Source organism: Adiantum capillus-veneris, chromosome 8, assembly GCF_014529385.1.
Source record: "Adiantum capillus-veneris isolate H3 chromosome 8, ASM1452938v2, whole genome shotgun sequence".
In the NCBI taxonomy this organism is placed as follows: Eukaryota; Viridiplantae; Streptophyta; class Polypodiopsida; order Polypodiales; family Pteridaceae; genus Adiantum; species Adiantum capillus-veneris.
The window spans coordinates 127,846,828-127,869,827 of NC_140938.1; the positions used below are offsets into that span (position 1 = coordinate 127,846,828).

The 23,000-nt window shown below is 42.3% G+C and overlaps 1 pseudogene; it reads right to left on the reverse strand.

Moving 5' to 3' along the window:
• Nucleotides 1-730: 730 nt before the first annotated feature.
• On the reverse strand, nucleotides 731-1,462 carry LOC147452943 (secreted RxLR effector protein 161 pseudogene; annotated as a pseudogene).
• Between the last annotated feature and the right edge of the window lie 21,538 nt (nucleotides 1,463-23,000).

A 23,000-nucleotide genomic window follows, 5' to 3' on the forward strand; every position in this document is an offset into this window, starting at 1 on the left:
CACCGGCTATCAAGCACGACTGAAAGTACTCATTAAAAACCACCTTTTAGAAGTTCAACCAACCCAAACTCTTTCAGATGACTAGGTAAAACCAAGCCTTTATACATAAATTTTACAAGAGCACTCTAAAAACTCGAAGCATATGTACATCTATGTACTCGAGTCTAGTGAGCAAGATTTTTATCATGGATTAGTGACTTTATCTTCATCCAAAAAATGTCTGACATAGCTTGCCAACCCCCCTAGTCTGCTTCATCATTCATGACAAGCAGAGGTGTCTAGGGTGAACCACTGCTGCATCTCATCCCCAAAAACCTCATCCATATTTTCAGATATTTCCACATTGTTTCCTTCTATTGACAGCATTTCATCAGTCACAATTGTCATCAAACGTGACAGACATTTCTTCAATCTATAACCATTGACACGTGTTGGAATTAGGGGTACAAAGAAATGCACACAGCTTGGACAAGACAAAGGAAGCTCAAGGCACACAATAGAAAGTGTGTTACTTAGTATGCAATGGAAAGATAGATTGCCCTAGAGTGATGGACGTATATACAATGCTCGGGGGAAAAACCTCCTAAAGAGGGAAAAAATGCCCCGACAGTCCTAGTGTGTTCACACACATCACCGCCACATGTATATGGTAACAAATCCCCCCTGGAGTGATGCAGTGAACGAGAGCTGGCACATGAGTAAAGGGAAGTGCCATGCCCTGAGGACATGGTCAGTCCACAAAGGGGAGTAAGCCCAAAGCTTTGCGTAAATCTTCAAGCTTCTCACGAGACAATGCCTTTGTGAAAAGATCTTCAAGGTTGTCCTATGTTGGCACATAAGCCAAGTTGATCTCTCCTGCTGAGAGCCTCTTCCTGACATAGTGGTAATGCACCTCAATGTGCTTTGTGCGAGCATGAAAAACTGGGTTCCTTGCAACTGCCAATGCACTCTGATTGTCAGTGTAGATAGTGTTGGCAGGGTCCCGTCTAACACCCAAATCAGCCATAAGGCGTCTGAGCCATACACACTCAACCGTAGCTGTGAAGACTGCCCTGTACTCAGACTCACAACTCGAAGTGGCCACAGTAGGTTGCTTCTTGCTCAACCATGATATACATGAATTGCCAAGCATGAAACAAAAACCATTTGTGGACACTCGCGTGTCAAAACAACCAGCCCAATCTAAGTCCAAAAAAGCATGTAAGTCAAGGGGCAATGATCCCCCCTTTGGATAAAACAAGCCAAGATGTAAAGTGCTACTAAGGTAGCGGAAACTCCTTTTGACAGCCTGCCAATGCTTAGACCCTAGGCTATGCATAACTTTGCTGACCTGTGAGAGTGAAAACTGAATATCTCGCCTCGTGTTGCAAACATAAGTGAGGCAGCCAACAACAGTTTGGTAAAGAGTGACATCAAAAGGATCGCCAGCATCATGTAGACTCAACTTCAAACCTATTTCCATGAGAGTGGCAACAGGTTTGGAATCCTCAAGTCCAAACTTACATAGCAATGTCTCTATGTAACTTTTTTGACACAAGACAATACCACCATCACACTGCTTAAACTGTATGCCCAAGTAATGATGCAATAGCCCCAAATATTTCATCTTGAAAGTAGCATTAAAATCAGCCTTAAATTCAGCAATATGTCTCTCATTTGGTCGAGTGATCAGCAAATCATCGACATAAAGAACCACAATGAGAAGTACATCACCCTCATGCTTTATATACAATGTGCTTTCAGCTGGACTATTACAAAAACCTTGTTTAACCAAATGAGTGTCAGCTTTCTCATACCAAGCACGAGGAGATTGCTTCAACCCATACAAAACCTTCTTACATTTGCACACTTTGTCCTCTTGTCCTTTTATCACAAAACTGCGAGGCTGCGTTACATAAACTTTCTCAAATATGTCACCATTTAAGAAAGCAGTAACAATGTCCGATTGATGTACATCCCAACCAGAATGAGCTGCCAATCCACATAGAAAATGCACAGTAGTCATACGACAAGTGGGAGAAAAAGTCTCTTCATAATCTATGCCTTTTTGTTGTGCATAACCCTTTGCAACAAGTCGAGCCTTATGGCGATCTCTCTCACCATCCGGCTTGCGTTTCAACTTATAAACCCACTTCATATCAATGGCCTTTTTGCCAAGAGGCAAATCACATAAAGTCCATGTGTCATTTTTTATAAGTGCTTCATATTTTGATTGCATGGTAACCATCCAATTTTTTGAATTTTGTGCTTCACTAAAAGATAGAGGCTCCTCAACATCATGTAAGCTAGACACAGTCAAAGCATAACAATCTGATGCATAAGATGCACGGCGAGATCCTGAACGAGTACCACTAGACAAAGGTGCATCCAATTTACTATCACGCAAAGTGTGCACCAGCCATTTTGGCATACCTCTAGCCTACTCATTTTCAGCCCTTTCCTCATCAAGTACATCATGTACATCTGCATCAGTAATAGGCTGATTTGTAACATTTTCAGAAACCCCCATAGGCTGTACATTTGCCTCATTGGAACTTACATTCGTATTTACACCACTGAAAAGAGGCAACAAAGTGTCATAAATGTCCTGTGAGCTTACATTATTGTCTCTAGTACATGACAGCAAAGACTGAACAGAATCTTCCACAAACACTACATCCCATGAAACCAGAATACGATTTATTTTGTGGGTGATATAACCTATAACCTTTGCTTTCAGCACTATAACCAACAAAAATACATTTGACAACCTTATCATCCAATTTTCTACGATGTGTTTGTGGCACCAAAGCATATGCCAAACAACCAAAAACACGCATGTGATCAATAGAAGGCTTTCTATCATGCCATGCTTCATATGGAGTAATAGACTGCAAAGCTTTCGTAGGACACCTGTTTAGTACATAAGTGGCACACATGATGGCCTCAAGCCAAAAAGAATGCGGCAAAGCTTGAATTTTGACCATACATTGTGCCATTTCCGTAAGTGACCTATTTTTTCTCTCATCAACACCATTTTGCTAAGGTGTATAAGGCATTGTACATTGGTGTTTTATCCCACGACTAGCTAGAAATGCATTAAATTCATGAGACATATACTCCCCCCCCTTGATCGGAACGGAGGGTGCCCATAGTACATTTCGATACATTTTCATCCATAGCCAGAAATTGTTTGAAGCACATAAAACCTTTGAACTTCTCTTTAAGTGGAAATACCCATGCATGCCTGGAGTAATCATCAATGAAAGTCACGAAGTAAAGGTAATTGCCCAAGGATGGAGTTTGCATGGGCCCACAAACATCACTATGCACAAGTTGCAACCTTCATGTGGCTTGAACTGAACCATCCTTTGGAAACTTAGAACGCTCCATCTTACCCAAAATATAGCCTTCACAAACATGTTTGGCAGATGCTTCAAGAGGTGGCAAAGAAGCAACCATATCATATTTTTGCAACCATAGCAAACTGGCAAAATTCAGATGACCAAAACGTGCATGCCAAAGTTTTGCATCTGAAATAGCCCTTGAATCTGCAAAATTTTGTCCACACTTGTCATACAAAGTGAGCTTATACAACCCACGGCACAAAAGGCCAGATGTAACAATTTCATCACCAAAACTAAGATCATGAACTGTACATCTGTCAATTTGACTACAAGTCCAAGTCTAGCAAGTGTGGATACAGACAAGAGATTCTTCTTGATCCCACGTACATAAAGTGCATCAACAAGTGTGAAGGAACTGCCATTTATAGTAGTAAGCACAATCTTTCCAACTCCCTGAACTGGATAAGAGGCATTGTTTTCACAAGTGACTGAATTCCCATGAGGGATAGACTCGAGAGAGGTGAACAATTCACGATGTGAGGTAATGTTCTTTGTAGCACCACTGTCAAAATACCACACATGTGAATCTGCAGCACTGACAAGCATGCATCATGGACAATAGGATTATAAGTTCACTCTGTGCTAAAAGCCCATTCTGCATCAACATCAGCATCATAGCCTCCTTTCACAGAAGACTCAACAATGGTTGCATTTGTAGTGGAACCAGCATTTGCAATGGAACCACCCTCTTTCTTCTTAGCCTCTTTGGCCTTCAACTTAGGACACTGCTTGATCAAAGTGATCATTTGCTTTACAATAATGGCAACGCATCTTCTTTTTGCCCTTGTCACCGGAGTTTCCAGATGGATTGCTGCCAGCAGAAGCATTAGGGACAGTATTTTTGCCACTCGCAGTAGAACCATAAGAAGTGGCTGCATTGTTGTTACCACCCTTTCTTTAAGAAGCAATAAAAGCCTGTTCAACTTCATGCTTCCTAGTCTTGTCTTTTTTGGAAAGTGACTCTTGCAACAACAATGTGCATAATGCATCAAACTTGACAACTTCTGGATTTCCTTGGGTCATAAGTCTCTAAGTACTAGCAAAAGTCTGTTAAGAATCTGGTAAGGCATCAAGAACAGTCTGCACAAGGGAACGGTCTGAAATGACTTCACCTGCAGAAATAAGTTGCTCATTGATATCCTTGACACTAGTAAGGAAATTGTCCATATCATCTTCCTCATGCATAATCTTTGACTCCAACTCTTTATGCAGCAAAACAATTTTAGCCTCATTGCGACTTGCATAAAGATCAGCCAAAATATCCCAATCCTGTTTTGCAAATTTTGCTGAACGGATATGAGGAACAATGGTGCGCTTCATGGACAACGCGATCAATGCATGAGCCTGCACATCCTTTACATCCCAAGGAGCCTGTTCTGCCGTGGGCAAAACAACTCTAATAGCAGAAATCCTTGCAGCAAGACCTGCAACATCGCCTACATACTCAAAATCGAGACGTACATCAATGCCCTGCACAATATTCCAGACGCCCTTTGACACAAGAACGTGTTGCATCATATAATCCCACATAGGATAATTGTCCTCATCCAACCTGTCCTCAACAGAAAACATCTTGAACACATCTGTGTTGTTGTTGTCAGCCATGGTAAATGTTGCACATGATGTGAAAACTGGCCAAAAATAGGATAAACGGACCAGGAACAACTTGTGCTATATAGCACAAACCGTAGAAGACAATGAGGCACCGGTTATGCAGAAAATGGCACTGACATAAATTCTACACAAAACGACAAAATAGCCTGTGCAGTACTACCTATAGTGGAAACGGAGGTCGAAATAAGCCCGGATCAAAAATTTGAGCAAAGCTTGCTAAACACTTGCCAAAGCTCACTAAAATTGGATAAAGTGAGGAGGCGTGTGTTGGAGCAGGTGGCGACTAAGCTCGAGAGGATGTAACCTGCTTTGATACCAATTGTTGGAATTAGGGTTGCAGAGAAATGCACACAGCTTGGAGAAGACGAAGGAAGCTCAAGGCACACAATAGAGAGTGTGTTACTTAGTATGTAATGGAAAGATAGATAGCCCTAGAGTGATGGGAATATATACAATGCTTGGGGGAAAAAACCTCCTAAAGAGGGAAAAAATGCCCCGGCATCCTAGTGTGTTCACGCACATCACTACCACATGTATATGGTAACAACACGCTATTTATGATGTGCACCATTCAAGTCTGCCAACTAATATGTGCCATTTTCAAATTTGTTTACAACAGCAAAAGGACCTTCCCATTTGATTTGAAATCTCTTATGAAAGGTATTGTCCAATTTACTATTGTATCGCAACACCAAATCACCCTTCTCAATTTTTTTATCCTCGATGCACTCATTGGGTTTTAGTTGAGCCTTCCTTGAAACTTCCTCATAGTAGCTCAAAGCTAAAAATCTATCCAATTGCAAGCATTGTAAATCTTATAAACTTTTCTTCCATGCATTTGTGTGCTCCTCATCATCCAATGACAACAAATTGAGAGCAAGAATTTCCACTTCAATTGGCAATAAAGATTCCTTGCCATAAACCAAGGGGTAAGGGGAAAATTCTGTGCTCGTTTTGATAGCAATTTTGTAGAACCAACGCACAAGGCAGCTCTGAATCCCAAGTTTTCCCATGTGTGTTTGAGTCATCTTTGTGAAGATCTTTACCAACTCTCCATTGAACCTCTCATTGAGACCATTACATTTCATGGATAATAGGGAGGACTGTATCTATGTTGTATATTGAGCTGCTTGCATAAGAAATCAAATAGCTCTCCTCTAAATCCTGGTCCTCTATCAGAAAGTAGCTCTAGTGGCACACCTTGGTAATTTGTAAACAAATATTCATGTCTCTTTACTAGTAATTTGTTTGAGAGCCTTGGCTTCTACCCATCTTGACAAATAATCCACTGCGGTCAAGATGTAAGCATTTCTTTTGCTAGTCATAGGTAAGGGTCCAATAGCAACGAGACCCCATTTCTCAAACATATTAAAAGCTAAAATTATATTTCGCAATTCAGGCTTCAAAATTCTCTTTCCCATCCTTTGACAAGGCAAACACGACTTGAACCAATGATAAGCATCCCATTGAATACTCGACCATATGTAACCATCTGGCAAAATCTTATGCAACATGATCTTCATAGCAAAATGGCCTCCACAAGACCCCTCATGATTTTCTTCCAGAATTTTGTAAATTTCCTCTTTTTAAGGTACATGATGCAATACCAAATCACCTCCTTTCATGTAAAGCACATCATCAAGCATTTTATATTTCCTGGCTTTTCTTATCAATGCATACTTTTTAGAAGACGGTAAACCTTTTGGTAGAACACCTGTTAATAGAAAATTCACTTCCTTTGATAAGATTTCCCTCTCATGATATAAAGGGGCATCCGCTTTTACCACAAACAGACAAGTGATCATCTCTCAGTACAAGCTATAGGCATCACTATGAGCGACGCTCATAGCGACGTCGACAGTGCTAAAAAAACTCAGATCTCAGATCTGAGTTTTCGATGCGTGCTCAAGCAAGCAAGGTAACGCTCTCCCTCTCTCTCTCTCTTTCTTCTCCACACACACACACACACACGAGGAGAGAAAGAAGAGCCAGGTATGCTCCTTCCCTCTCCTCACTCTCATGTTCCCTTCCCCTCTTTCTCTCTCTCCTTCTCTCTCTCTCTCACACACACACACACACACACATACACACACACACACGAGGAGAGGAAGGAGAGCCAGGTATGCTCCTTCCCTCTCCTCACTCTCATGGTCCCTTCCCCTCTTTCTCTCTCCCTCTCTTTCACACACTCACACACACACACACACACACATTGTGTTTTTGAGAGAGAGAGAGAGAGAGAGAGAGAGAGAGAGAGAGAGAGAGAGAGAGAGCACAAGCATTAACAAAAAACGCACACACATGCATACACAAAGAAAGCACACACACATTGAGAGAGGAAAAGAGAGAGAGAGCATGCATAAACCAAAAATGCGCACACACACATGTATAATCAAAGAAAGCACACACACATTGAGAGAGGAAAAGAGAGAGAGAGAGAGCATGCATATATAAGCCAAAAAAATGCACACATACATGAATAATCAAAAAATGCACACACATTGAGAGATGAAAAGAGATATATATATATATATATATATATATATATATAACAAAGAGAGAGAGAGAGAGAGAGAGAGAGAGAGAGAGAGAGAAGAAGAAGAAGAAGAAGAGAGTCTTAACATCGTAGGAAAGTATCCCAAGAGACCTTAAAGATCTAGTCGACAGGAGTTGAACTCAAGACATGTTATTCATAAGAGAAATGGCATAACCAATCTATCACACTTCGGTGATAGAAAAGTTATACCATTTTTCTCCTTTTTTTATTGGCGTGCACACACACCCGAAAAGAAGAGAGTTTAATTTAACGTCATAGGAAACTAATTAAAGAGACCTAAAAATCTAGCCGACGAGGAGTTAGAACCAAGACTTGTTATTCAAGAGGAAAATGGCATAACCAATCTACCACACTTGGGTGATAGAAAGGTTATACCATTTTTCTCTTTTTATTGGCACACACACACACCCACACACACACACAAGAAGAAGAGAGTTTTAATGTCTTAGGAAACTATCCCAAAAGACGTTAAAGATTAGGTTAGATGTAGACTTTCGTTAAAGTAGATTTAGGTTTATTTAAGTCAAATTAGATTAGATTTAGGTTCATTTTTAGTTAGATTTACGTTTGATTAGATTTAGGTTTATTAATTGAGGTTTAGGGTTGTTATATTAAATTATATTTAGGTTATTTAATTAAGGTTAGGAGAAATGGCGAGGAAATCGTTTAAGATAAAGTTAGAAGAAATGGCGAGAAAATTTTCTGCGCTCACAGCCTCGACAGTCCATGCGGACTAGCAATTCCACCTGCATGTTTGACTGCTGCTACCATACAATAAGCCGTAATGCTCAGCTAATGGAAGAGAAAATTGAGCATACACAAAAATTAATGATGCAAGATGACGATTTCAAGGGTCACACACACACACACACACACCACGCACATCCCGTCAAATCTAGAATAAGAATTAAGTGCCTTGAGCAGACATCAGCTACATTGCAAGAATGGCGTACCTGCATGCTACAAACAAAGATCTACTATGAAAAGATGTTAAGATGCTGTGAAATGCTACAGCTAGAGAAGAGGCAAAGGGGTTTTGTCCACTACATGCAGTATCATGTAGACGTGGGTGTGTAGATTTCTTGTACCCACAAATATAGGCATTGACCAATGAAGACGAGATTATAACCTGGTGGTTCTGATCTCCGTGCACCTCTAGACCGAGGTGTGCGGGGATTGGATACGACTAGAGAATGTGAGGTAGTTTACAGTGTGAACAAAGAGAGAGAGAGAGAGAGAGAGAGAGAGAGAGAGAGAGAGAGAGAGAGAGAGATAAGATTCTAAATGTCGATAGAAGATTAAATTTGTTATCCAGGTTATAAGATTTTTGCCCTCATTATGAGTAGTGATGAGGATGCGGGGCCGTCCAACCGAAACACCTATCTCTCAACGAGGATCTTATGTCCTTGTAACCATTGCAAGCATGCTGTGCAACGGACAAGAAGCATTTCTTTGCAGTACGTTCGTGAATTTGGCGAGTTCGATCCATCTATTATAGATCAATTTGTTGCCAATTATAACTCGTCGGACTCTGACGCTGGCCAACAGGCAGCAATCTTGCAACCCAATAGACGTGTTCGCAGGCACTTTGGTCAGGCCACAAGATGTAGCCTCTGACAGCTCAGGGGATGATCATGCAGACCACATTCCCAACGAGGCAATGTTTGAGCCCGAAATTGATGAAATGATCGAGACGATCATGGAACCATAAAGGCTTGTCTATGATGATATGAAAAGTGAAGCCGATACGCCATTGTATAATGGAGCACGTGTGTCTAGATTGAAAGCGCTCCTGGTTCTTCTCAACATGCAGACAAAGTTTGGATGGAGTGACACTAGCATCACAACGCTTTTCAGGTGATCTATTACAATTAGTTTACTTTAATAAAACTCTAAATGTATAATGATCTGATAGATTTTTACACAATTGTACCGTATTTTTATGTTGTGTAGATTGCTCAAAGAGCACATACTACCAGTTGATAATGTGATGCCAGATTCTCAAGAGGAAGCAAGAAAGATTTTGCGAAACTTGGGGATGGATTTCAATTCGATCCACGCTTGTCCTAATGACTGCATTCTTTTCAGAGGGGAATACATAGACATGGAGAAGTGTCCGAAATGTGATTCCGAAAGATATCGAGTAGATCTCCACGGAACAAAAATTCCGCAAAAGGTTTTGCGACATTTTCCTCTGCTTCCTCGCATCAAGCATTTCTTCGAATGTAAGTCCATGGCCGCCCTAGCATCATGGCATGAGGAGAATAAATCTTCGGATGGTGTGCTACGGATTCCTGCAGATTGTGCAGCCTGGAAACATATAGATGGAACATGGACGGATTTTTCCAGGGAAGCTCGAAATTTGTGCTTAGGCCTGGCTATGGATGGCGTAAATCCATTTGGTCAGAGATCAACATCTTACAGTGTATGGCCCGTTGTCATCATCAACTACAACATTCCCTCGTGGTTGACTACGAAGAAGGGGCACCTATGGCTAAGCTTGATTGTGCCGGGGCGATATAAAGTGAAGAATATGGATGTGTATCTTCGTCCACTATTGGAAGAGCTACAACAATTGTGGATTGGCATAGAGGTGGTGCATATGAGCCGACACACAGGTCGACGGAATGCTTTGATCAGAGGCATTCTAATGTGGACCATGCATGACTATCCCGGACTAACAAAATGCTCAAGTGATCTATTTACACTCCTCACTCAGATACTGTAAATCTTGCTTTTTCTCAAGTTGATCTATTATCATGTGTATACATGCAGGGCTTCAAACAAGCGGATACAGAGCATGTGTCACATGTGGACCTAGACTGAATGCACGTAGGGCGCCCTCACTGAAGAAGCAAATCTACGAAGGTCATCAAGCGTATCTTCCAGAGAATCATGTGTTACGCGATGGCTTTTTGGTAAGAGAGCCACCAAGGATGTCTGCACAAGCATGGTTAGAGTAGAAGGAGATGTGGGATGACGGATTGCCCCCAGGGATGAAGAGACTATCTCTATGGTACGAGTTACCATACTGGCCCCGACTCATGATCAATCACTTGCTTGATCCAATGCACATATTCAAGAATGTGGGTAATCTACTATGGGACTGTTAGAAACGGGACACACCCCACGGCATCTAACTACTCGGCGGATTATTATTTTTTGTAATCAGTCATTCATTGAGGAAAACCCGGTTTTTCACCTTGTAAATATTGGGACTTACAGAAGTTTCCAGATTGTATCCCAGTTTTGATAATTAGAAGGAGTAGATGGATGATTTTGGAACTTTAGGGTTTGAGAAGTTGTAAGGTATATATATTACGTTTTGACCTTAATGAAGGACCTTTTGTCATTTTAAACAAGTTTAAGTTTGTGAGTGAGCGTACTGTGTACGTGAGAGAGAGTGTGAGCTTTGTCTTGACGCTACGTGTGCTACGGTGGTCGGAATCGAGTGCGGAGAAGTGCAGTGTGTTGCCCCTGACTAGAGCTACGAGCCGATACCAACATTGCACGCATACGGTCCGGCTTCGAGAGCTTCTTCTACGAGCTTCATCGGTTGTTTGGGTGAGCATACGTTGTCCGATTTTGCATTGCAGCATATCCACACGTTCACATTGAGTAGAACCACACATTAGGCACTTCAGATTTTGGAAATGAAGACCTGCAGATTTCGGCCAGACATCCTATGTGTTTCTGCACCGGGTGTTTTGGGTCGTGACTTTGGTTCACAGACCTTAGGGAGAGTGGCCTATAGGTATTCGTAGGGTCTCCTTCAAGTTCTATGGTGTTTCCGAAGTGTTTGATAGGTGTTCGGCTCTAGCAAGCGTTGTAGGAAGCATCCTCTTTTGTTCTCTTGAAGACTGTGACTTAGACAATTAGTAGGGGCCTCTGTAGGAACTAGTTAGGAGTCGGTCGAGTGTAAGTTGACACCTTATGATTGCTTCCATGCACCTGCGGGTCAAGCTTCGTCCTTAGCTGACATTACTTGTTAGGTGAGTTCTCGCTGTGCTGACGTCCGTCGCGGCGTATCCGTCCAACATTGGCGCCGCTGCCGGGGACGAAAACCTTAGGTAGGTGACCGAGACTAATCCTTGAGGATTGGGATTTTTGGCTTGCCAAGAGTCTCGCTTTACATTTAGATAGGATCAGAGGGTGGAGGACTCTCTAGGTCTTAGAGGGAGTTTAGGAAGCGTGTGTCTAGCCTAGATCCTTCGACTGAGGTAGAGGAGGTACACTTAGGAAGTTTTTTAGTTAGTAGTCGAGTTCTAGAGTAGGAACAGGGAGTGGGAGAAGTGGTGTGAAGAGAGCTTGAGAGTCCAGAGAGTCCAAAAGGCAACCAAAAACACCAATTATCACCATTTCTTCATGGTAGGTAGGAGTAGAGTAAGTAGAACATCATGATTCAGATCTAGAGCATTTCATGCATGTATACTTGCTTGGTAGAATCATTACAAGTTTGTAAAAGACGCAAAAAGACGCAAAAGTGTGGTTGAAAGCCTAATCGAAGTCCAAAGAATACTGTGAGTGTTTCTGATAGGCTTAAAGAGCATCAACAGCATTCCTGTCAGGAAAAACTTTAATTTTCAGCCAGGAGACATCCTACGCGTAGTATGTCTACAGGCCAATCTGGGAGGAATTTTGGAATTTTGAGGTGACCAGTGTGTTCTGAAGGTAGGTTTTACCCTAATTTCAACTGCAAAGGGGAAATTTGGCCATCTCTTGACAGGATAAGGCCAGATATACTGAAATTGCTAGACATCCTACCCAATTAGTGCAAAAGCATCAACTTAAAACCAAAACCTTAAGATGGCTGCATGAGTGTGCCTTGCATGATATATTGAGTGACTGAAAGGGTCTTCACCTCATTCGGGTAAGAAAATTGGGTTCAAAGTGGACTTTAGCACTTTTGACTGAAAGAAGAAAAACAGCAGAAGTTTGAGACTTTTGACATCCAAACTGAGATCTAAGCATACCACTAGGATACTGACATCAGGGGGAAGCTGTGGAACAAATCTGGGGTGAAGCAGGCCAAAAAGACATTCTACGCGTCGGATGTCTACTGAGTGATTTAGGACTCCAAACTGAAATCTGAGTATACCAAGATGATCAGTAGCTCAATAAGAGCTGAAGTCATGAGTTTAAAGCCATTTTGAAGAAAACGACATTCTACGTGTAGTATGTCTAATGCAAGAAAGTGAAGCCATAATTGGACTTTGAGCATTGTAAGGGGTTATATAGCCTAAGGCAATCCTGCTAGTCAATTTTGGTCCAATTTGGAGTTGATTAGACTGATCAACACCATCATCAGGCCGTCGGAACAGATTTATGACTCATTGACCAGCTTCTAGAAGTCCAAATCAAAAAGTAAAAACAGTTGTAAGCTCAGCACAACAAGGGGAAAATACAGTGCAGAAATCCAGGCTAAATGCAGCATGAGACATCCTACGCGTAGGATGTCTATTGGGGCATTCTGGAGAGAAAATTTGACTTGGCCTAGACAGTGAGGTTCTATTTGGCTTAAGGGCTCTAGAACTTCTATCAAAGGTAAAATTGGACCGTGATTGCCCATTTGACAAAGCAAATACTGAATTCAAGCTTTTTCACGTAAATTGGCCAACATCAAGGAAGGGTACTGTTTCAGATTAGCAACCTAATCAGGAACATCAACAGTGTATAGAATACAGTAGTGGTTGAGATTAACTCTCCAATTATACCAATCATTACTAAGATCACCTCCAGCAGATAAATGTGTTGATCCAATTGCCGAAATTAAAACTCTTGTGTACAGGTATATTCAGCAACAAAGCAAGACGTTATGCAGAAATTGATCCATTGCCAGGTTAGTGGTTGAACTTGTGATAAGTTGCATTGATAAGTTTGATGAATTTAAGATCAGGAAGATGCATTGTTAGAGACCAAAAAGTGGCAGGTGACCAAGTTAGCGTAGTGTCCACTGAAGAGAGTGTAACTCAGGCAAGGTTAGATCCGCTAGAACCGATTATTGAGGAAGGTAGTGATACTGACAAGTCGTCAGAAAAATATTTCTTCATGATGGGGAGCCAACAGCGAGGAAGTTTCGCGTATGAGGGACCTATGCGAGGAGGAAGTACCTCCCAAAATCCTTCGAATGATTCCAGGCTTACTGTGATCTTCTTGGAGGGAACAAACTCAAGAGGAGCCCTAGTCTATTCTGACTATCGAGGTCGCAAGTGCATTTGTATAGAAGAGAGGCCAGCACAAAGATTGGAGATAATCCACGTATATGATGATGGAGATAGATTCCGAGACAAAAAGGGAAACCACTATTTAATAGTTAGCAACCCTGAAGATTACAACAGATATGGAGACAACGTGGCTAAAGGGAAAATGATTTCAGAAACTCAAGAGCCTCCACCAAACATTGATCGGCATGGAGCTATTTTCATGTACGATAAGAAAACAATCAGGGTTCCAACTTATAACGAGAATGTGGGAATCTACAAACACGAGAGCGAGGGTATTGTCTCTTACTTTCGCAGTAAAGAACCATACGTAAACGAACTAAGCAAAGACAAAGTTCTTTACTTATTCTCTTATGAAACTGCTACGGGGAAGGGCATAGTTTTTGTTGATAGATGTGGGTGAGAATGCCAACGTATTCTCCCAGAGGAAGTAGAAAGAGCAACAGGTCCAGGAGTATCAGCATATGCCCCTGAGGAAATGCCGAGATTCGTCCACACCCCAAGCAAGTCAACGAATCCATTCTCAGATGAGTATGACGCTACATCAAATTCCCCCAGACCGCGAGCATTCAACAACCAAGACCAACCAGTAAACCAGCCATCATTGCAGGCATGGCTTAGACAAAGCGCGACAATGGAGCCAGACAAAAACCGAGAGGGTTATCCAGCGGCTCGAGGGCTCAAGGATTTGCAAGAACCACCACACTATTCAAGGTATCAAGCAGAGAGTAAGCCAAAGACAAAAGGGTCGACCGAACTTGGAGGACCACCCATGGAACGAGTTCGAAGAGAAGGACCACCTCCGGCGAGAACCTTTAGAAATTATGGCTTAGGAGCACCGTTGGGCGAGGAACCAGCCTATTACAGAAGGCCTGAGGAGGGGTATAGACTTGGAAGGGGTGATCCCATGATGAGGTTTGTAGACCATCGTAGAATTAGACCTTCTCAAGTGCAAAAATGGGTAAACAGAAAATACACAGGAAACAGAGACCCAAGAGATCATGTTGCAGCCTTTGTACGTGTGATTAGAGCTGAAGAGGTGTTAGACTTTCCTACCCAATTCACAGGGTTTGGACTAACCCTAGAGGATGATGCTGCAACTTGGTTTGACTCTGTAGAGCGTAGAGACTTTGAGTCGATGGAGGAAGTGTTTGACGAGTTTATTGAGGAATTCTCTCAAAGGGGAATAGCTCATAATACCGTCTCACAAATCCATAAATTCAAACAAAAAGATGGAGAATCTGTACGGAAGGCAGTCCTAAGACTAAAGAGATATGTTAAGTTCTGTCCTGTTGAAGAACTGCCAACTCAGTCCAGACTTATGCTAATATTCATCCAAGGACTAAGGAATGCAGATCTCCAAAAAGACTTACATATGAAGAGGAGCACTACGTTGAATGAGTTGACCAAGGGAGCCTTGTACCTTGTGGACAATTGTGCGGTTTACAAAGAAGGGGAGTTCAAGGACCTTGATGATGATTCATCTTCACAGCAAAGTGGGAGCAAGTCCTCCAAGACAACACTGAAAGGAGAAATAGCTGTAAACCAAGAACAGCTTGTAGATGAAGTGCTAAAAAAGATTAACTTGTACGCCAAACCCCAAGCTAAACCGCCCAAGTGGTGTGCTATTGAACAAAAATGGACAAACCATGGGACCGAGGAATGTTACTATAACAAGGGATATGTGAGGGAGAGACCTTATGCTCCCCAAGCTCCTGTAGCTTCCCCTCAAGTTCCACCTATGCCTAGATATCAAGCAAGCAACTTGCCAGGACCTGTAGGTGTAGAGAGACCACAACCCGTGTAGGGGCAACAACCACCCCTACCAGGATTACGACCAGTTGGTGTAAGATACACCCCAACGGTAACTGAACCAGAAGAAAAGGCTTTGGTGCCTATGCATGCATACTATGAGGATCCCAATGGATATGTGGCAAACCCTATCTATTATCCACGGGAGGAACCCTTGACACCAGATCCATGGAGCATGATGGGGAATCAAGGACCTCCAACTGCTATACAGGCCGCAGGAGAAGGAAGATATAACTTAGATGAACGAACATTGTTGTTCATAGCCAATGGATGCATGGGCGGACAGAGACAGACTTACCAGCAATGGGGAGCTCAAGGAGCACCTCAACAACCCAAGGGCCCCTGTTACAAGTGTGGCGGAGACCATTGGCTGAGAGACTGTCCCCATGATGAAATCATTAGAGTCAATGCGTATTGCCCAGAATGTGGAATTACTCATTTGATTCCCGATTGCCCTAAAAACCCGAGTAAAGGAGCAAAAACCACCTTGAACCTGTTGGAAATAGTACCTTCCAATGGAGTATCAGAAAGTGAAACAGTCATACTTGTTCAGGCGGTGACACGGGCCCAAGCCCAAAGAAGGACGAATGAACCCATAATAGAAGAACCAAAGACGGATGCCCAAAGTTCAGAAACGAAAAATCCGAGAAGCACTTGGAAGGCAAGAAAGGCACGTAGGAAAGCCAGGAAAGAACGAGAGCAAACCGCCCTATCCGATGAGTTGAAACATACAAAGAACAGGTTGGAGCGGTTAGAAGATCTAGCCAGCCTAAGCTCACACACCACAACAGCTATAGCACCAAAGGAAATAGTTGAGCCCAAAAGTGCAGGATCAGGAGGATCTGTGCTAGCAGACAAAGTAAACGAGCAGCTGGATGCGCTTCTAAGAGCTTATGAAGCTCGGCTTAAAAAAAACCAGACCCAGGAGCAAAGATGGATGACATATCCATATGCAGAAATAGAAAAACAAAGGTTGGATATGTGTAAAAAGATGATCGAGACGGCTCAATCATTGATGGAAGACCCGTTGGGAAAACCGGCAAATTGCCATGATGTGCCAGTTTCAACCCCTATCCAACCAACAATAGAGAAACATGAGGAAACAAAGGAAAGACTCACTAATGAATATGAGTCCAGAGGAGAGCCTATCATAGGGCCCAATACCACCAAAGGGGCAAGTGACGGGGTCCGTCCTAGAATATCGGCAGAGATTGGAAAGGACGGTAATGGTCTAGATGATCTGTGGAAGCAAATCACAGAGGCCAACGAGGCTAATAGAATGAATGACCACATGAATAGCACGAGAAAAGGAAAGAATGTGATCCTACCTCCTATTGAAGAATTTGAGGCAAGATCACAAATAAACTTTGAGGTGCATTCACAAGGGGGAGACCAAGGATCTATTAGTTCGGGACACAGCCAACCAGACTCTTTGAGAACTTTACCCTCTTACCTAGGAGAATACGAAGCTAAGTCGGAAGTGAGGGCAATTCCATCTCAAAGATTTTCTTCTAACAAGGTGATGGACTCACAAGGATTGATTGAGCTGTTAGCCACCCCGGTGGCATGCACAATCACGTTAGCAGAACTCCTAAAGCTAAGGCCAAACATGTGGACCGCAGTAGTAAAATGCCTGGAAAAATTTGGAGTAAAAAACCCCACCTTGAAACTACAAGAAGGAATCAGGGAGTTGGACAGGCCTAATCTAAACACTAGGCCGGTACCATTGAATAAGGTTGGAGAATATTGTGAGGGAGAAGACGGAAACCCAACGCTACCTGTAGAATTCCAAGGAGTGGTTTCCAAAGCTATTCTTGACAGTGGAGCGGGAGTTGCTATCGCCACGAAGGAAGTCTGGAAAAAATGGGGAAAACCAGCTCTGAGGGCTACCCGAATGAAGCTGCAGTTGGTAGATGGTTTCATGGAGAAGCCTCTCGGACTCTTGGAAAAGGTAATTGTCACTTCGTGCAGGATCGAGTATGAGCATACATTTGCAATAGTCGATTTCGACAAAAAGAACAATTATGAGATAATCTTGGGACGACCATTCATGCGACAACTGAAGATGGTCCAAGATTGGGGTTATGACCACATATACCTCAGACATGGCGAGACGACAACTAAAATACACTTGAAAGACCAAAGTTACAAGGATGTAAACCAAACACCTGTGGAAGAGTTTGATTCGGCTACAATAGCAGGATCAGAACTACCAGCATGGTTGGGGCAACCAAAAGAGCTATGGATGTGCGGAGCTTCACATTGTGGAAGCTTAAGAAAAGAGGATTGCATCTTAGAAAGAGCAATTGAAGACAAAGAGTATATTTCGGAGCCATTCCCTGAAGATGCCTTGGAGCCTCTAGAATGGGAACACATACTGGCAATGTTAGATGTATGTACCATTACCGACAGTCCAACAACAAAATTTTGCGATAAGGATGGTTACGATGTGCTACCCTATTACATGGTAAGCGTGATGCCAGAAAAAGAGACGGTAGCACCTCCAGAACAAGAAGATTTTTACAACTCTTCTGAGCAAGTGGAAGTAAATGATGAGGCAGATAATGAGTGTTCGGACACCTCCAGTGAGCGTAGGAATGAAGCAGAGAATATCAAGTTTTATGATTTTGCTAATCAACACCCTAGACGCCAAGAACGCTATAGGAAGAAAAGAGCCAAAAATAAAGTGAGACAGAACCTGATGCCCAGGATAAAAGGATAAACTCACTATTTGATGCTTGTAAAAGCAGAGGATTGTGTGAAAGATCAAATATCAAGAAAATTCTCAGAAAATCGAAAAGAACGAACGCGAGAACAATGGAACCGGGAAAGAAAATCTCGGGCTCAAACAAAATCACAAAAATCTAAAAAAACAAAAAAAGAGCCAACAAAATACCAAGAGTGGACCAAACTAGAGCGTAAACATAAATACCAAGAATTGAAACGGTCTTTGAGGGAGATCTGGACCACTGAAGAGGATAGTGATGGTAAAGGGGAGTCAGAAAAGGGCAACATGAACGTACCACCTCACTATAGGAAATTTACTATCCAAGAAAGAAAAATCATCTTGACACCACCAATCAGGGAGAGAACCAACCAAGAATCTTATGACGGGCCTGAAAACGCAAAAAGAATAGACCTCGCAGAACCAGGTGAAAAGCCTCAACCGGTCTATATAGCTAATGATTTAGAGCCTGAGGAGGAAGCATTGCTTACACAACTTCTAACGAAATATAAAGATGTGTTTGCTTGGTCCTATAAAGACCTTAAAGGAGTTGATCCATTAATATGCCAACATACAATTCCTTTAAAATCAGATGCAAAACCTAGCAAACAACATCCTTATACATATAATGACACATTTGCCAAACGAATCAAAGAAGAGATTGATAAGTTGATGGACGCAGAGTTCATCTATGAAATTGAACATACAAACTGGGTTTCACCCATTGTGGTCGTTCCCAAGAAGAATGGAAAACTGCGAGTGTGCGTTAACCTCTAAAAGGTGAATGCGGCAACTGTAAGGGATAATTATCCCTTGCCAATTACAGAACATGTCCTTGAGCGAGTGGCCGGGAAACGGGCTTATTCCTTTCTGGATGGGTTTTCAGGATACAGCCAATTGGCAATAGCAAGGGAGGATCAACACAAAACAGCTTTTGCCACAGAATGGGGGATTTATGCATATCGAGTTATGCCATTTGGCCTAACAAATCCACCAGCCACTTTCCAAAGGTTAATGACTCACGCTTTCAAGGAATACCTAAGAATATTCTTAGAAATTTACATGGATGACCTATGTGTACACTCTCTTCTGCGAGAAGAACATATTGACCATTTGCAAAAAGTCTTTGAAAAGTGCAGAACATATCGAATCTGTCTAAACCCGGAAAAGTGTGTATTTATGGTTAAGCAAGGACGAATCTTAGGGCACATTGTCTCAAGAAACGGCATAACCACAGACCTGGACAAAGTCAAAGTCATTGTAGACCTACCCAGGCCTACTAATGCAAAACAAGTGCAATCCTTCATGGGGCACTGTGGATATTATCGAAGATTCATATACATGTATGCGGTTATCACACAACCTTTGTATCGTTTGCTAGTCAATTTCGAATGGACCAATGAGTGTGAGACTTCATTCCAAAGGCTGAAAGAAAACCTTATATCCGCACCTGTGCTAAAGGCACCAGATTGGGACAAGATATTCCATGTGCACATTGATGCTTCGGCATATGCCATTGGTAGCATTCTAGCTCAACCTAGAGACGGAACAATGGATTTTCTAGTTTGCTATGCGAGCCGACAGTTAAAGAGTGCAGAAAAGAACTACACAACCACCGAAAGGGAAGGGTTAGGAATGATTTATGCTGTGAAGAAATTTCGGCATTATTTGCTTGCAAACAAATTTGTGTTCTTCACGGATCATCAAGCTCTTTTATACCTAGTAAATAAACCTTGCAATACAGGGAGAATCGTACGCTGGTTTATTATATTGCTAGAATTTGACTTCACAGTGGTGGTCAAAAAGGGGAAAACTCATCTGCGAGCTGATCATCTTTCAAGAATACACAACGGGGAAGCCCCTCAAGGGGTAGATGATGACATACCAGATGCTTATCTTTTCAACATCGAAATGGTACCCAAATGGTCTCAGGAAATAGTTAGCATTCTATCCTTTGGAAGTGAGTTTGATAATACAGGATGTAGAAACAAACAGCGAACAATTCTACAAACAAAAAACTTCCAGTTGATAGCAGGACGGCTGTATCATCTTGAATCTGACCTAATCCTACGATTATGTATAAATCCGGAAGAATTCAATTGCTACCTGGAAGAGGCTCATGTCCAGGGTTGTGCATTTCATTGTTCAACAGTGAAAACACACCAAAGACTTAAACAATTAGGAGTTTATTGGCCAACTATGTATGTGGATACACATTCTTACGTTACCAATTGTACAGTATGTAGTGCCAAGCGGCCAGTGGATCACGCAACATTACAAGAGCACGGGAGAAAGCTATAGAGCTAGAAGCTCGTGACTTTCAGTTAATTGGAAATCAACTCTATAAATGGGGCAAGGACAACCAACTCCGAATCTGTGCGAATAAAAGCGAATACCTGCTGATTCTAGAACATGCACATAGCGGAGTAAGTGGAGGCCATTTTTCGGGCGATAAGACGACGAAAATTTGTCTTAACTGCAGGAATCTGGTGTCCTACATTGCAAATGGATGCCGAAGAGTTTGTCAAACGTTGTGATGCATGTCAACGCACCAAGGTACCAATCAAAAGAGATGAGATGCCATTAAGGCCAATGATGGGGGCAAGGGCATTTGCAAAGTGGGGAATTGATTTTGTGGGACCTATATCACCCCCTGCATATCGCACCCATACCCAATATATCATTGTGGCTACGGATTATCTCACAAAGTGGGTCGAAGTCAAAGCAACACAAAAAGCTAATGCATGCACCACGGCTCAATTTTTGTATGAGAATGTTTTTGTACGTTACGGGTTACCGATAGAAATTGTCAGTGACCATGGAACACACTTCCTCAATGAAGTCATTGAATATCTACTAGAGGATTTCATGGTCATACATCGAAAATTAGCACCATGCCATCCACAGGCCAATGGGCAAGAGGAGGCCACAAATAAAACACTATGCACGGTCCTCACTAAAATAGTGTCACATTCAAGGACCGACTGGGATCAGCAGCTACACTCAACACTATGGGCATACAGGGTAGCTTACAAAACCTCAATAGGAACAACACCATACAACATGGTGTTTGGGCTAAACGCTATACTACCCATAGAGTTTTTAATCCCAACTCTACGCGTAGCAACAAACTTGGAATGGACAGGGCATGAACTCTCTTCAAGAATTAATGATCTTGAAAAGCTAGATGAACTCGGCTTACGAGCGGTCGCTTCAATCTATGCTAAAAAGAGAAGGCAAAAGGAGTTTTTTGATAAACATGTGCGTACCAAAGAGTTTAAAACAGGAGATTACGTACTTGTTTATACACTGAAGCAACATGCCAAGAAACTGAAAAAGCGAGGGATGGGAACATTTGTGATTCATGATCTATCACAAAGTGGGGCCGTCAAGCTTGCTACATTAGTAGGTGAAGAAATCCCAAACTGGATTAGTGGGTGTCGACTAAGGAGATATCACCTTCCACTCACACAGGAGATGCTCCAACAAATTCATCAAGGAAAGCAAAGAATGAAAGAAAAAGAGAGAGTACGGGAGGAAGCTCAAACCGAAGCACAAGAACGCATTGCAAAAAGACGGCTTCTGTGACAAAGTAAACCACCATTGAGAATCAATGCCATTCGACTCATGAACTTGGAAGAAGACACAGTCGAGCCAATAATTACAGTCAAGGTGGGCAATGATCAAGTTGAATCACCAGCCTTGCTCGATTCGGGTGCTCAAGCAAATTTGATCTCTTACGGATTATACCAACAGCTCCAAGTCGCAGATCAACTTCATCCTACTCCCCAAGTGCTGGAAAGTAGCACATCACATCCATTGAAAACATTAGGGTGGATTATATTGCATATACAGTTACATCAATATATTTACCCACACAAATTCTATATGGTGACAGATGAAAGCACAGAACAACCAATGCTGCTAGGGCAACCTTGGCAAAAAGCATACAATGTCCAAATAGACTGGAAAGCACAGGCGGTCAAAATCCAGCACGAAAACGAACAGCAGGTGGTAGCTTTTGCTCAAAAGGAACATCAGGATCAAATGCAAGCCATGCAATCACTGGAAACAAATACCAAAGAACAAATACCCTCAACGATCAACACGAAACCTGAGACCAACTACCAGCTAACGGCCAACCATGCTCATCACAGACAGCTGAAATCACCGACTACACTGCAAAAATCTAGACTACCACAACAAGGTAAACAAGTATGGATGCGGAAGGATAGAAACGCCATGAGGGGGAAAACACAATGTGACAACCGAATTCTAACAAAGCAGATGGTGCAACCAAAAACCAAGGTAACCAAGTAGATATGGATTCCAAAGAAAATGCTTAGCCAAAACCCTCATGTCACTCACATTTGGATACCAAAGCAAAAGACAAAGCAAATACCTATGGTGCAAGCAACGATGGAAAGTAGACATCTACAGGTCAACCGGGCAAACAAATATAAGTGGGTGCCGATGACAAACCAACAAGGGGCAAAGTTGGCCGCACCACACTACCAATGGAAAGCCAAGGCCATACGGCCCATAGCTAACACATCCTCCGAAATAGCTACGACTCCATCAACAGTGTCGGCAACGCAGTTGCCTCTGACCAAAAAGACCATTAAACAAAGAGCAGTAGAGTTACAGCTGCTACTTGCCAAGAAAATAGGAAACCTCGACGGCGA